Genomic DNA, 12,097 nt, shown 5'->3' on the forward strand with positions numbered 1-12,097 from the left:
GTTCAATAGTACGACACATTCACAAAAATGCCAACGCAATGACCCCCTAGTTCATATCTATAACGACATATTGCATCATTAACCATGATTTATTTTTCAGAGACTCTTTGGTGAGTTTATACCCATGTTGAGACTCTCCGGTGAATTTACTCATTATACTAATATTTTCTGGTGAATATACAAAACAAACATTTATCACTTCATCTCATACCTCCCCAGTGCATAGAGCCTAAAAATCACCCTTTTGCTTATCTCAAGATTTATTATTGATAAAAATACCCTTCTTTTTACCATTACCATGTAAATCAGGAGGTCAAGAGATTTGTGAACACATTCCAGATGACAAACTCGATAATTGCTAGAAGGGTAAAATAGAAATACGAAACCTTTCCTACAAGTCACTCCTAACGGAAACACTACGCCCTTCTAGAATGACATGCTAGATAAAGATGACGCAACACATGTCTAAGATGGGATGAATATTCTAGACACACAAAAATCGTGCAAGACCAAATGTCATTACATAAATAAGACACGACGACCACTATATGCACTACATTGCAATTATCGGATACAATAGTAAACCACTAATCAAAGTCATTGATGGCTATTCGTAAACCACTAATCAAAGTGTTTGATGGCTATAAATATTCACAAGCAAGGTAAAAGAAAGGCATTCAAAGAAAAAATCACATACTTGCATACAAAGAAAAAATCACATTGTCTCTATGACCGATCCCTTTTATCTACAAAAGGATATCTCTTGTGGTGAATTCATATGTGATTGATTCAACAAAATTTTTTCAATTCTCCATTATACGATACACCAAAAATAAAACAAAGCTCTGCATTCAGATATACCCTGTTAGAGTGATTATTTGAAGTTTTTTTTTTAGTGGTATTGGGTCCACTCCACATTCAATTTAAGATCACCCAAACACATACCTCTACGTGTGTCAAATAAATTTCACCCAAAACGCAATTAATTCTTGGGGAACAGGGGGGAATTTCAAATCTTCAAAAAATTTGGATAATGATGTATATGGAGAAGGATTTCCGATATGGTTATATCTTCTAAAGAAAAAAGTTTATATAAAGTTACAACCCTGAAACGTAGAATTATAGATGTACCTCAAAAATCTATCGAAAATGTTCTTTTAATATTAAAAAACCCTTTAATTGATCATCTCGACATTGAGATGTATGAGTATATAAAAAAAAGTTGAGTCCCAAAAGGTAGTGCATCTTGCAACATATTATCTAGACCGTCCATTTTCAAGATTTTCATATGTTTATAGATTTACTTGTTTTTAACCATTTTTTAAGTTTAAACTTTTTTAATTATATATGAAAATATATTTTACGATAGGGAAAATATCTCCATACCCCCTATTTTTAAATTTTATTTCATAATAAACCCAAGGTTTTAAAAGTATATTGGGGCATTAAAATTATAGATTTTATTTCTTCTAACCCCCTTGAGCTAATTTAAATTTTTTTAATCCAAACAAATATAAAAATATCTGCCTTTTTTAAAGTGGCCAGCGGTTAGAAGATAGCTTTTGAAACTTTGGGTTTATCAAGAAATGAAACTTAAAAATAGGGGATATGGAGATATTTTCCCTTTAAGATAATCTTAAGACTTTTTTACAATAAATTTACATGTTATGATAAAATTTGAAGGTGCGCCCTAATTAGATTGTTTAAAGTTGCAACCTTATAGAAACCACACATCCTAAAAGGTCGGAATAAAGGAGGCCTCGAGTACTTATTTTCTTAGTTTCCTCTTTGTTATAGGTTGCTTTAGTGGGAGAAAATAGATATGTTGAGAAAGTATGTGTTGGATTCAATGGCTTAAAAAACGGATCGGGCACTCCAAAAACCCATCCGGATTGGTGAATCGGCGATCCGGATCGGGAATCGGCCGAATCAATCAGATTAAGCTTTAAAAAAATTTATTAAAATTCATTATAAATATTGTTGTTTAAGAATGCAGTAAAAAATAAGGGTATTGCATTATTAACTTTCATTTTTTTCATCAATTTGTGAATATTGAGATGTTATTTCCCTATATGAATTATGTTAACCGTTAAATTTACATCATACAAAAGAAAAATCATAGAATTATCATAGATAAAGTATATAATCATACATGGACTACAATAAAGAGTGAATTAAATCGATGAAAAAATGGCTACTAAAATCTCGAATTGACGAAAAACCCTAATCTGCTAAAAAAAATCCAAATTATTACAACCTAACTGACTATAATCCAAAATTATTACAACCTGACTATAATATTATATACTGAAATTGAATTGTAGGTTTATATTTTATAATTATTTTATTATACAAATAATAACAAATCCAAAAAAATAATAAGATGTTGTGCTATATTTTTTTTTACTTGTTGTATTACCTTTCATTTTTTTTCAACAACAAAAATAAAAAAATGATGCTACCAAGGTACCTTTTAATTTTGTATACTTTTTATTTTATTTTTTGACAATAAATACTTGTTATATTACCTTTTAATGCTTGTCATATTGCCTTTTGTTTTTTTGACAATAAAATAAAAAATATTGTATTACTTTTTTTTTTATTATTGAAAAACCTTTTATTTTTTACTTTTTTCCTTTGTACTTTTATTTTCTTTCTTTTGCACTTTTTTTTTTAAAAAACGTTTTAGTTTTTTTTTTTTTTTTTTTTTTCCTTTTACTTTATTCTCTCCTTTTAGGCAACAAAAAGGAGTTGGATGGCGCCCAAGGGTATTTTTTTTCCTTTCACTTTATTTTCTTCCTTTTAGGCAACAAAAAGGAGTTGGATGGCACCCAAGGGGCTCAAAGTTGAGACATCCAAGAAAAAATTGTGAGTCATAACCAACTACACCACTTAATAATAATATACTTTGAATTGTCGTCTAAATATTATAATGATTTTACGCACACAATGTGCGGAAATTATCCCACATCGAAGCTTTAATATAAGTCTGCATGGTATAAATGCTTCTGTCGGGCCATCAATAAATGCATTAGTTACTTAGCAGGATTGAGACCCATGCACTGCATGTGTCTAATGTGTGGGATAAAAAATGCCCCTCAATTTTTTAAAAAAATCAGACTTTACCCCTGACCGTTGAAATCGCCCGTGTTACTATCGCCTGGTTCTCATTACGAATCACTTGCTTCTCGCTACGAATCACTTGGTTCTCGCTACGAGTCACCTGGTTCTCGGTTGAAATCACAAATTGCACGGTTCTCAGTTGAAATCGCATTGAGAATCTCCCGGTTCTCGCTACGCATCGCCCGTGTCACTGTCGCCCGATTCTAGATTGAAATCGCAAATCGCCCAGTTCTCGATTGAAAAAATCGCACATGTCATTGTCGCTTGATTCTCGCTTCGAGTCACTCGGTTCTCGGTTGAAAACATTCATCGTGTCACTGTCACCCAGTTCTCGATTGAAATCACAAATCGCCCTATTCTCCGTATGAATCGCCCGTTTCTCAGTTGAAATCGCATTGAAATCGTCCGTGTCACTGTTGCCCGGTTCTCGCTACGAATCACCTGGTTCTCGGTTGAAAACTGTCATCGTCCATGTCACTGTCACCTGGTTCTCGGTTGAAAACAGTCATCACCCATGTCACTGTCTCCCGGTTCTCGGTTAAAATCACAAATTGCCCGGTTCTCAGTTGAAAAAATCACCTGTGTCACTATCTCCCGGTTCTCGATTGAAAACTGTCATCGCCCGTGTCACTGTCGCCCGGTTCTCGGTTGAAATCACAAATCACCCGGTTCTCGTTGAAAACGGTCATCACCCGTGTTACTGCTGCCCGGTTCTCGGTTGAATAGTAAATCGCCCGTGTCACTAAAAATGCCCTTCAATTTTTTAAAAATTCAGACTTTACCCCTAACCGTTGAAATCTCCTGTGTCGCTGTCGCCTGGTTTTCGCTACGAATCGCCCGGTTCTCAGTTGAAAACGGCCATCGCTTGTGTCACTATCGCCTGGTTCTCAGTTGAAATCGCAAATCTCCCGTGTCACTGTCACTCGGTTCTCGGTTGAAATCACCCATGTCACTGTTGCCCAGTTCTCGCTATGAATCGCCCGGTTCTCGGTTGGATACATGTGAATCCAACCTTTCGAATTGGATAAAGTTAGCTTTCTTAAAGGTATGGGTGAAAATCCTTAGATTTAAGAAAGGCATTTACGTTACACTTTGCTTTCCTAATATCATGGTATGAAATCGTTATGGTGTTCTCACGTGATCATTGGTGGAGGAAAATATGAGTTCTAAATTCATATGGAGATTTATGGTTATCCTATGGAAGATTTGGAATGGCCTAACTTGTAGCCTCTTATGGGTTATAGATTATTTGGGAGATCTTATTTTATAGGATGTAGATCCTTAAGGGTCATGGAAGAGTCTTGTGTCTCTATTGGGAAACTTTTTCTAATCCTAATGGATGTGGGAAATCTATGGGAATTAAGAATGAGTAAAGATGGTCACCTGAGTCTCATGGTCTCTTTAGTAAGACAACATTATAGAGAGAGAATATATACAAGGAAATATCAGAGAAGGGTTGTTCTTTAATCCTTGGGTGGGTATTCTAGTAAGTGAAAGACCATGTTTTAGGGTTTGAGAGAGAACTTGTAATCCTTTGTATTCTGATTAGTGGGAGAGAATTTTGCTACTGCATGAAAGTAGGCAACTTGTCGAACTACGTAAATATTTGTGTCTCTGTTCTTTTATTTTTCTACATTATTTTTCTTTCCCTTATTTTTGCTAAACATTGGTTTTTATCTTTTACGATTTGTATCAGAGCCTCAAGGTTTCTTAGAGCCTTAGGATTTTTTAGGCCTTTGTTGGGCACGAGGTTGTGGGGATTTTTTAGGCCCTTGTTGGGCACGAGGTTTGTGGTAGATCGCAGATCTTTGAAGATGACTGGAAAAAGTTCAAACAAATATGAAATTTCAAAATTTGACGGTTCGGATTTCTCAATCTGGAAATTAAAGACACATGCGATGTCGGTGAAAGATAATTATGTAGTGGCTTTAAAAGGAAGAGAAAATAAATTGAAAAATATGGGTGACGACGAATTTGATGAAAATGATGAATCGGCCATGGCAGATATTTTCTTGATGTTTGATGAGTCTGTTTCATTCAATGTCTCCTTAGAAACTCTCGCGAAAGATTTATAAGACAAGCTGAAAAATACTTGTGAAGGTAAGTCTCATCCTAATAAAATTTTTTTTCGTTGGAAACTTTACAATCTCAAGATGAGTAACGATGCATCTTTGCAAGGGCCCTTAAATGAGTTAAATTTCTTGATTAACAAGTTGATGTCACTTGATGTAAAAATTGACGACAAAGATAAAACAACAATTTTACTTTGTTCTGTGCCAGAATCTTGGGATGGATTAATCATTAATCTCGGTAGTGCGCAATCTCTTTAATTTGACTCCGTTGTTTCAACACTTTTGACAGAGGAGTTTAGGTGAAAGTCTGGTCAGGATTTATCTAGGAATATGTTTGTAGCATGACGAGAATGAATGGAGAGAGCTACGAGTAGAGGTCAGTCAAGATCCAAATCAAGAAGTCATAAGAAAGTGAAGTGTAAGAACTGTGGAAAGTTAGGCCATTTGAGGAAAGATTGTAAGGCACGGAAAGGGAACCAGGAAGCCCTTAAATCCGGTTGTAATGAGAAGCCTAGTTCAAATGGTTTTCAAGGAAATCTAGTAGAAGAAATTGATTTTTTTATGGACGGAAAAGTTTATCATGGATAGGGAGGAAGTTTTGCAGTATTGCCTACTTGATTCACCTGCATCCTTTCACATGACTCCACATAGAGATTAGTTCTCTAGGTACCAACTATGTTATGGAGGTATTGTTTACATGAGAAATAATGACTCATGTAAAATAGTGGGAGTTATGAGATGTAAAGTCAATATGTTCAATGGAGGAGTATGCACCATTCCGGGTTTCAGACATGTTCCAAGTCTCAAAAGGAGCCTCTTGTCTTTGGAAAAATTTGTTGAGCAAGGTTTCAAATTTACAGGTAAAAATAAATATCTAAAATTTCAAAATGAAGACTAGAAGTTGCGAAAGGAGAGTTAGCAGGAAATTTGTACAGATTTGTTGGTAAAATTTTTTCGAGAGAGGTCGATATTGTAGAGGTGGACTCTTACATCACATGGCACGCATGTTTGGGTCATTTGAGCGAGCGTGGACTAAAGGTACTTCTTGATAAAAGTTTTCTCCTTGGTTTAAAATATTTTAATTTAGATTTTTGTGAGTCATGTTTATTGACAAAGCAGAACAAATTAAGCTTTGCTTTATCCACCGTTAAAAGTACAAATTTTTGAAATTGATTCATTCAGACACATGGGAATCACATGTTACTTCTATGGGTGGTGTTGTATATTTTGTCACTCTCATTGATGAGTTTTCAAGAAAAATGTGGATTTATATGCTGAAAAAGAAATCAAATGCATTCAGTTGTTTTAAAAAATTTAAGGCTTTGGTAGAAAATCAAAAATTTAAGAGCATCAAATGTCTAAAAACTGATAATGAGGGAGAATTTTGTTTTGGTGAATTTGATAATATTTGTAGTGAACATGGTAATGCTAAGCAGTTGACAGTTCCTAGAACACCTCAGCAAAATGGTATTGCTGAGAGAATGAATCGTACCATTATGGAGCATGCTTAGTGTTTATTGGGCAGAAGCAGTTCGTATAACGTGTTTCCTAATCAATAGGTCTCCCAGTTTTGCTATGGACTACAAGACACCAGAAGATGTTTAGACAGATAAACCTGTTGATTATTCTTTCCTTCGTGTTTTTGGATGTGATGCATATCATTTGATTCCAAAGGAGAAAAGAACTAAACTGGATGAAAATCCAAGAAATGTGTTTTTCTTGGCTATGTTGATGGTGCAAAGGAGTACATATTATGGGATCCTACTGACCACAAGGTTATAGTTAGTCGAGATATTATTTTCAATGAAAATTCCATGCAGAAAAAGAAAGATGAGCCAGATGCAAAAACTGTTGAGGTGGAATATACCCATGAGAACCAGAGAGATGGTGGTTAGGAACAAGAACCTGAAATTGTCCAAGAGCTTGAAGAATATTTAGGTGATTTTGAATTAAGAAGATCTAACAGATTTAAAAAGGCTTATGTGAGGCCTAATGACTATGTCTTATCTTAAGCCTTTCTAATAGATGAGGGTGAGCCCATTTCTTTTTGTGATGCATGTGAGGTCGATGAAGCTGGTCATTGGAGAGCATCTATGGAAAAAGAGATCGAGGCACTGCGGAAAAATAAAACATGGGACCTCGTTAAACTACCAAAAAAGTGAAAGGCAACTGGTTGCAGGTGGGTCTTTAAGAAGAAAAAAAATCCTAATAATACAATTGAAAGGTACAGAGCTCGATTGGTAGGACTTTTCTTCTTCTTGAAGACCCACCTGCAACCAATTGCCTTTCGCTTTTCTGATAGTTCATTAAGGTCTCATGTTTTATTTTTTCGCATGGCCTCCATTTATTTTCCCATAGAGACTCACCATTGACTGGCTTCATCGATCTCACATGCCTCACGAAAAGAAACTGGCTCACCCTCATATGTTAGGAAGGTATAGGATAAGACATAGTCGTTATGCCTCACATGAGCATTTTTAGGTATAACAGATCTTCTTAATTCAAGATCATCTAAATATTCTTCAAGCTCTTAGATAATTTCATGTTCTTGTTCTTGACCACCATTTCGCTGGTTCGCATTGGTGCATTCTACCTCAACAGGTTTTGCATCTAGCTTATCTTTCTCTTTCTACATGGAATTTTCATTGAAAATAATATCTCGGCTAACTATAACCTTGTTGTCAGCAGGATCCCACAATCAGTATCCCTTTGCACCATCAACATAGCCCACAAAAACACATTTCTTAGATTTTTCATCCAACTTAGTTTTTTTTCTCTTTTGGAATCCAATAATATGCATCACGGTAAAAAACACGAAGGAAAGAATAATCAACAAGTTTATCCATCTAAACATCTTCTGGGATCTTGTAGTCAATAGCAAAACTAGGAGACCTATTGATTAGCAAACAAGTTGTACGAACTGCTTCTACCCATAAACATTGCTCTACCCGACAATTCTTAACATATACTTGACACGTTCCATAATGATGCGATTAATTCTCTTAGCAACACCATTTTGCTGAGGTGTTCTAAGAACTATCAACTGCCTAGGAATACCATGCTCACTACAAAAATTATTAAATTTATCAGAATAAAATTCTCTCACATTATCAGTTCTTAGACACTTGATGCTCTTACCTTTCTATTTTTCTATCAAAGCCTTAAATTTTTTGAAACAATTGAAGGCTTTTGATTTCTTTTTCAGCATATAAACCCACACTTTTCTTGAAAAATTATCAATAAAAGTGACAAAATATGCAACACACCCCAATTCCCATGCATTGGAATGAATCAATCCAAAAAATTCGTACTTTTAGCGATGGATAAAGCAAATGGCAATTTGTTCTACTTTTTAAACAACCACGACTCACAAAAATCTAAATTAAAAGATTTTAAATAAGGGAGAAAGTTTTTATCGAAAAGTACCTCGAGTCCATGCTCACTTATATGACCCAAATGTGTGTACCACGTCAGGACATAGTCTACCTTTACAATATCAGCTTCTCCCAAAATTGTTTCACCAACAAGTCTGCACAAATTGCCTACTAACTCTTATTTCGCAACCACTAGTGCTTTTTAAAAAAAATTTAGACATTTATTTTCAGTTGTAAATTTGAAACCTTGCTCATCAAATATTTCCAAGAACAAGAGACTCCTTCTGAGACCTGGAACATGTCTGACACGTGGGATGGTGCATATGCCTCCATTGAACATTTTGATTCTCACATCTCTAACTCCCACTATTTTACGTTAGTCATTATTTGCCATGTAAACAATACCTCCAGCACATGGTTGGTACCTATAGAACCAATCCTTATGTAGAATCATGTGAAAGGATGCACCTGAATCAAGTAATCAACACTGCAAAACTTCATCTCTATCAACAAACAAAACTTCCCCATCTTCAAAAAAACTCAACATCTTCTACTAGATTTCCTTGTGAACCACTGGAACTAGGTTTCTCATTATAACAAGATTTAGAGGCTTCCTGGTTCCCTTTCTGTACCTTACAATCTTTCCTCATATAGCCTAATTTTCCATAACTCCTACACTTCACTTTTTTATACCCTATTGATTTGGACCATGATTGATCTCTACGCGTAGTTCTCCCATTGATCTTCCCCGTACTTCAAGCACATTCTCAAAGGAATCTTGACAAGACTCCTCTGTCAGAAGTGATGAGGAATCAAATTCAAGAGATTTCGTACTCCTAAGATTCATGATTAATCCATCCCAAGATTTTGGCACATAACAAAGTAAAATAACTGCTTTGTCTTCTTCATCAATCTTTACATCTAGTGACATCAACTTGCTGATCAAAGCATTAAACTCATTTGAGTGTCATTGTAAAGATGAACCATTACTCATCTTGATATTGTAAAATTTCTGACGAATAAAATTTTTATTAGGAAGGGATTTACCTTCATAAGTATTTTTCAGCTTGTCCTATAAATCTTTCGAGGAAGTATTTTAGGAGACATTGAATAAAACAGACTCAATCAACGTAAAAAAAAAAATCTGCCCTGGACAATTCATCATTCTCATCATCCATATTTTCCGGATTATTTTCTTTGCCTTTTAAAGCCACAACACAACTATCTTTCACCAACACCACATGCATCTTTAATTTTCAGGTTGAGAAATCCAAACCATCACATTTTAAAATTTAATACCAGGTTGAATTTCCTTCAACCATCTTCAAATTGTACAGGATAAAAACAAGATTTCGAAAAAATAAGGAAAGAAAAATAGTGTAAAAAAAAAAAATACAAAGATTTACATAGTTCGGCAAGTTGCCTACGTCTATAGGCAATAAAGTTCTCCTCCACTAATAAAAAAAACACGATGTAAGTATAGATAATAAATAAAAAAAACACCATATAAGTATAGATAATATGAGAGATTACAAGTTCTCTCTCAAGCCCTAAAACATGGTCTTTCTCTCTCAAGAACCGTCACCCAAAAAGACTAAATAACTAACCCTTCTCTCTTCTTTTTTTTTCTTTTTTTTTTTTGCGTTTACGTGGCTTACTGCTATGCAACGTGCTTTCTTCCACTTCCGCCTTTAAATGTTCTTCCTCTTTAATTTTTTTTATCACATGGTTGCCTGCTCCATCTCGAATGCAGCGAGAGCTAGGCAAATCTCCTCATCTCCCAATCACCATCATTGCATTGTGACTCTGGCACAACATTCTTGTTTTCTTTCTTCTTTGGCATTCATCACTAAGGCTTTTGCCTTTATGCTATTGTTATCTGCCCTTTTTGAGAGGGCCTAGCTTTAGCGCAGATTTTTATTTTTCCATGGGTTTCTGTAAATGTCTCCTCACTTTCTTTTACACAAAGCCAAGCCGTGTCGATTATCTTGCTAGAGACTCCTGACTAATCATTTGGTTCACCAACTCGGTTAATCTGTATTGTGTAGGCTTGTACCATGCTCTATAAACACCGGTTTAATCCAAGAGGATAATCAACCTAAGCATATGCTTGTCACCGATATGCAACTTCTGGCCAGACCTCGTTACACTTTGTTCCCTACCTTAACGAAATATTGAGAAATAAAGAATGAAACCCTTGTCAACCAACCTAGCTCGTTCTTCAACAATTGCAGTTAGCTTGCTCACCACGAGAACAAGGACAAGAGCATGTCTTGTGCCTCCTTCGGTGTCTTTGTGTATAATGTCTCTGATCTTCGACTTTCACAGGGCTTCTCCATTTACAACTTCTGCTGCCAGAGGGACAATGTCCCTGTCATTTACTGTCTCTCAAAGATCTTGCCCTCATAAATACGATTCTATTCATGAACTCCAATTGATGTAGTTATGATTATCGGGCTTCTCAACCCGAGCCAATAAGCTCCTATTTTCTGCCATGTCAATTCTATTTTCTTCGATTTTGATACTCTACTCTTTTAAGAAAATAACCGAAAATCATGAATCTTACTTTGATACTACTTGTTAAATCATGCAGCAGAAAATTACCCGCACCAGCATTTATCAACCAAGAAAAACACAAAAAAGTGCCCAGAGCGAGAAACAAATCACAGGGTGTATTAAAGAAAACTTAGTACAAAACTCACATCCACATGACACAGACCTCTAGATCTAACGGATCATCTCTTAAATGTATTTCACTTGTTCTCTGCCAAGGGCATGATTCTACTCTTAAGTGTAACTCTTGAGAAAAAAATCCATAGTGTTTAATCTAATCCAAGACACTCAATGATGTCAATCCAAATCCGTAAAATGATAAAACATTTAATACAGATAGATAAATGAAGGGTGTGGTTTGTATAAGGCTTAACCCCTAAACAATCAAAGTAGGGGGCAACTTGAAATAGCGTTGAAAGATTTTATTTCAGTATTTGAAATCTTAGTGATGGACTGAAAATTTATTTTCATCTTTAATTATAAAATTTAAAGCTTCAAAAACAGTGTAGACCAAACATATCTATGAACACTTGATAATAAAATTGAAAATTGATGGTCTAGAATAGGCATTACAAGATGAACTATTTCCAAGACTTGAAATTCATTTGTTTTTCTTACATTCATACATCTTGTGGCCAAGATGATCGATTTGAAGATTTTTTGGCATCAAAAAAACCTCTTTGAATGTATTTTTGAGGTGCGCCTTAATTTGATTGTTTAGGGCCTCACCCTTATATAAACATTTTGAAACGTAATTTTAGACCGACCTCTTGTCATGAAAGAGTCTCCAAGCTTTTTCAAATCAGGACTCTTATCCTTGTTTTCAAACCCGGTCATTCACGATTCAAATTCTCGAATGGGATGCAGAATCGGTCAAAGACCGTTAGGTTCTAGGATGATATGAGTCTCAACACCATTTCCACTAAAACCGCCTAGTTTATACTTTTTTTTTTTTTTGAAGCCTACCTAATATTT

This window comes from Amborella trichopoda, chromosome 4 (genome assembly GCF_054954075.1).
Source record: "Amborella trichopoda isolate Santa Cruz 75 chromosome 4, AtrichopodaSantaCruz75HAP2 v2.0, whole genome shotgun sequence".
NCBI lineage: Eukaryota > Viridiplantae > Streptophyta > Magnoliopsida > Amborellales > Amborellaceae > Amborella > Amborella trichopoda.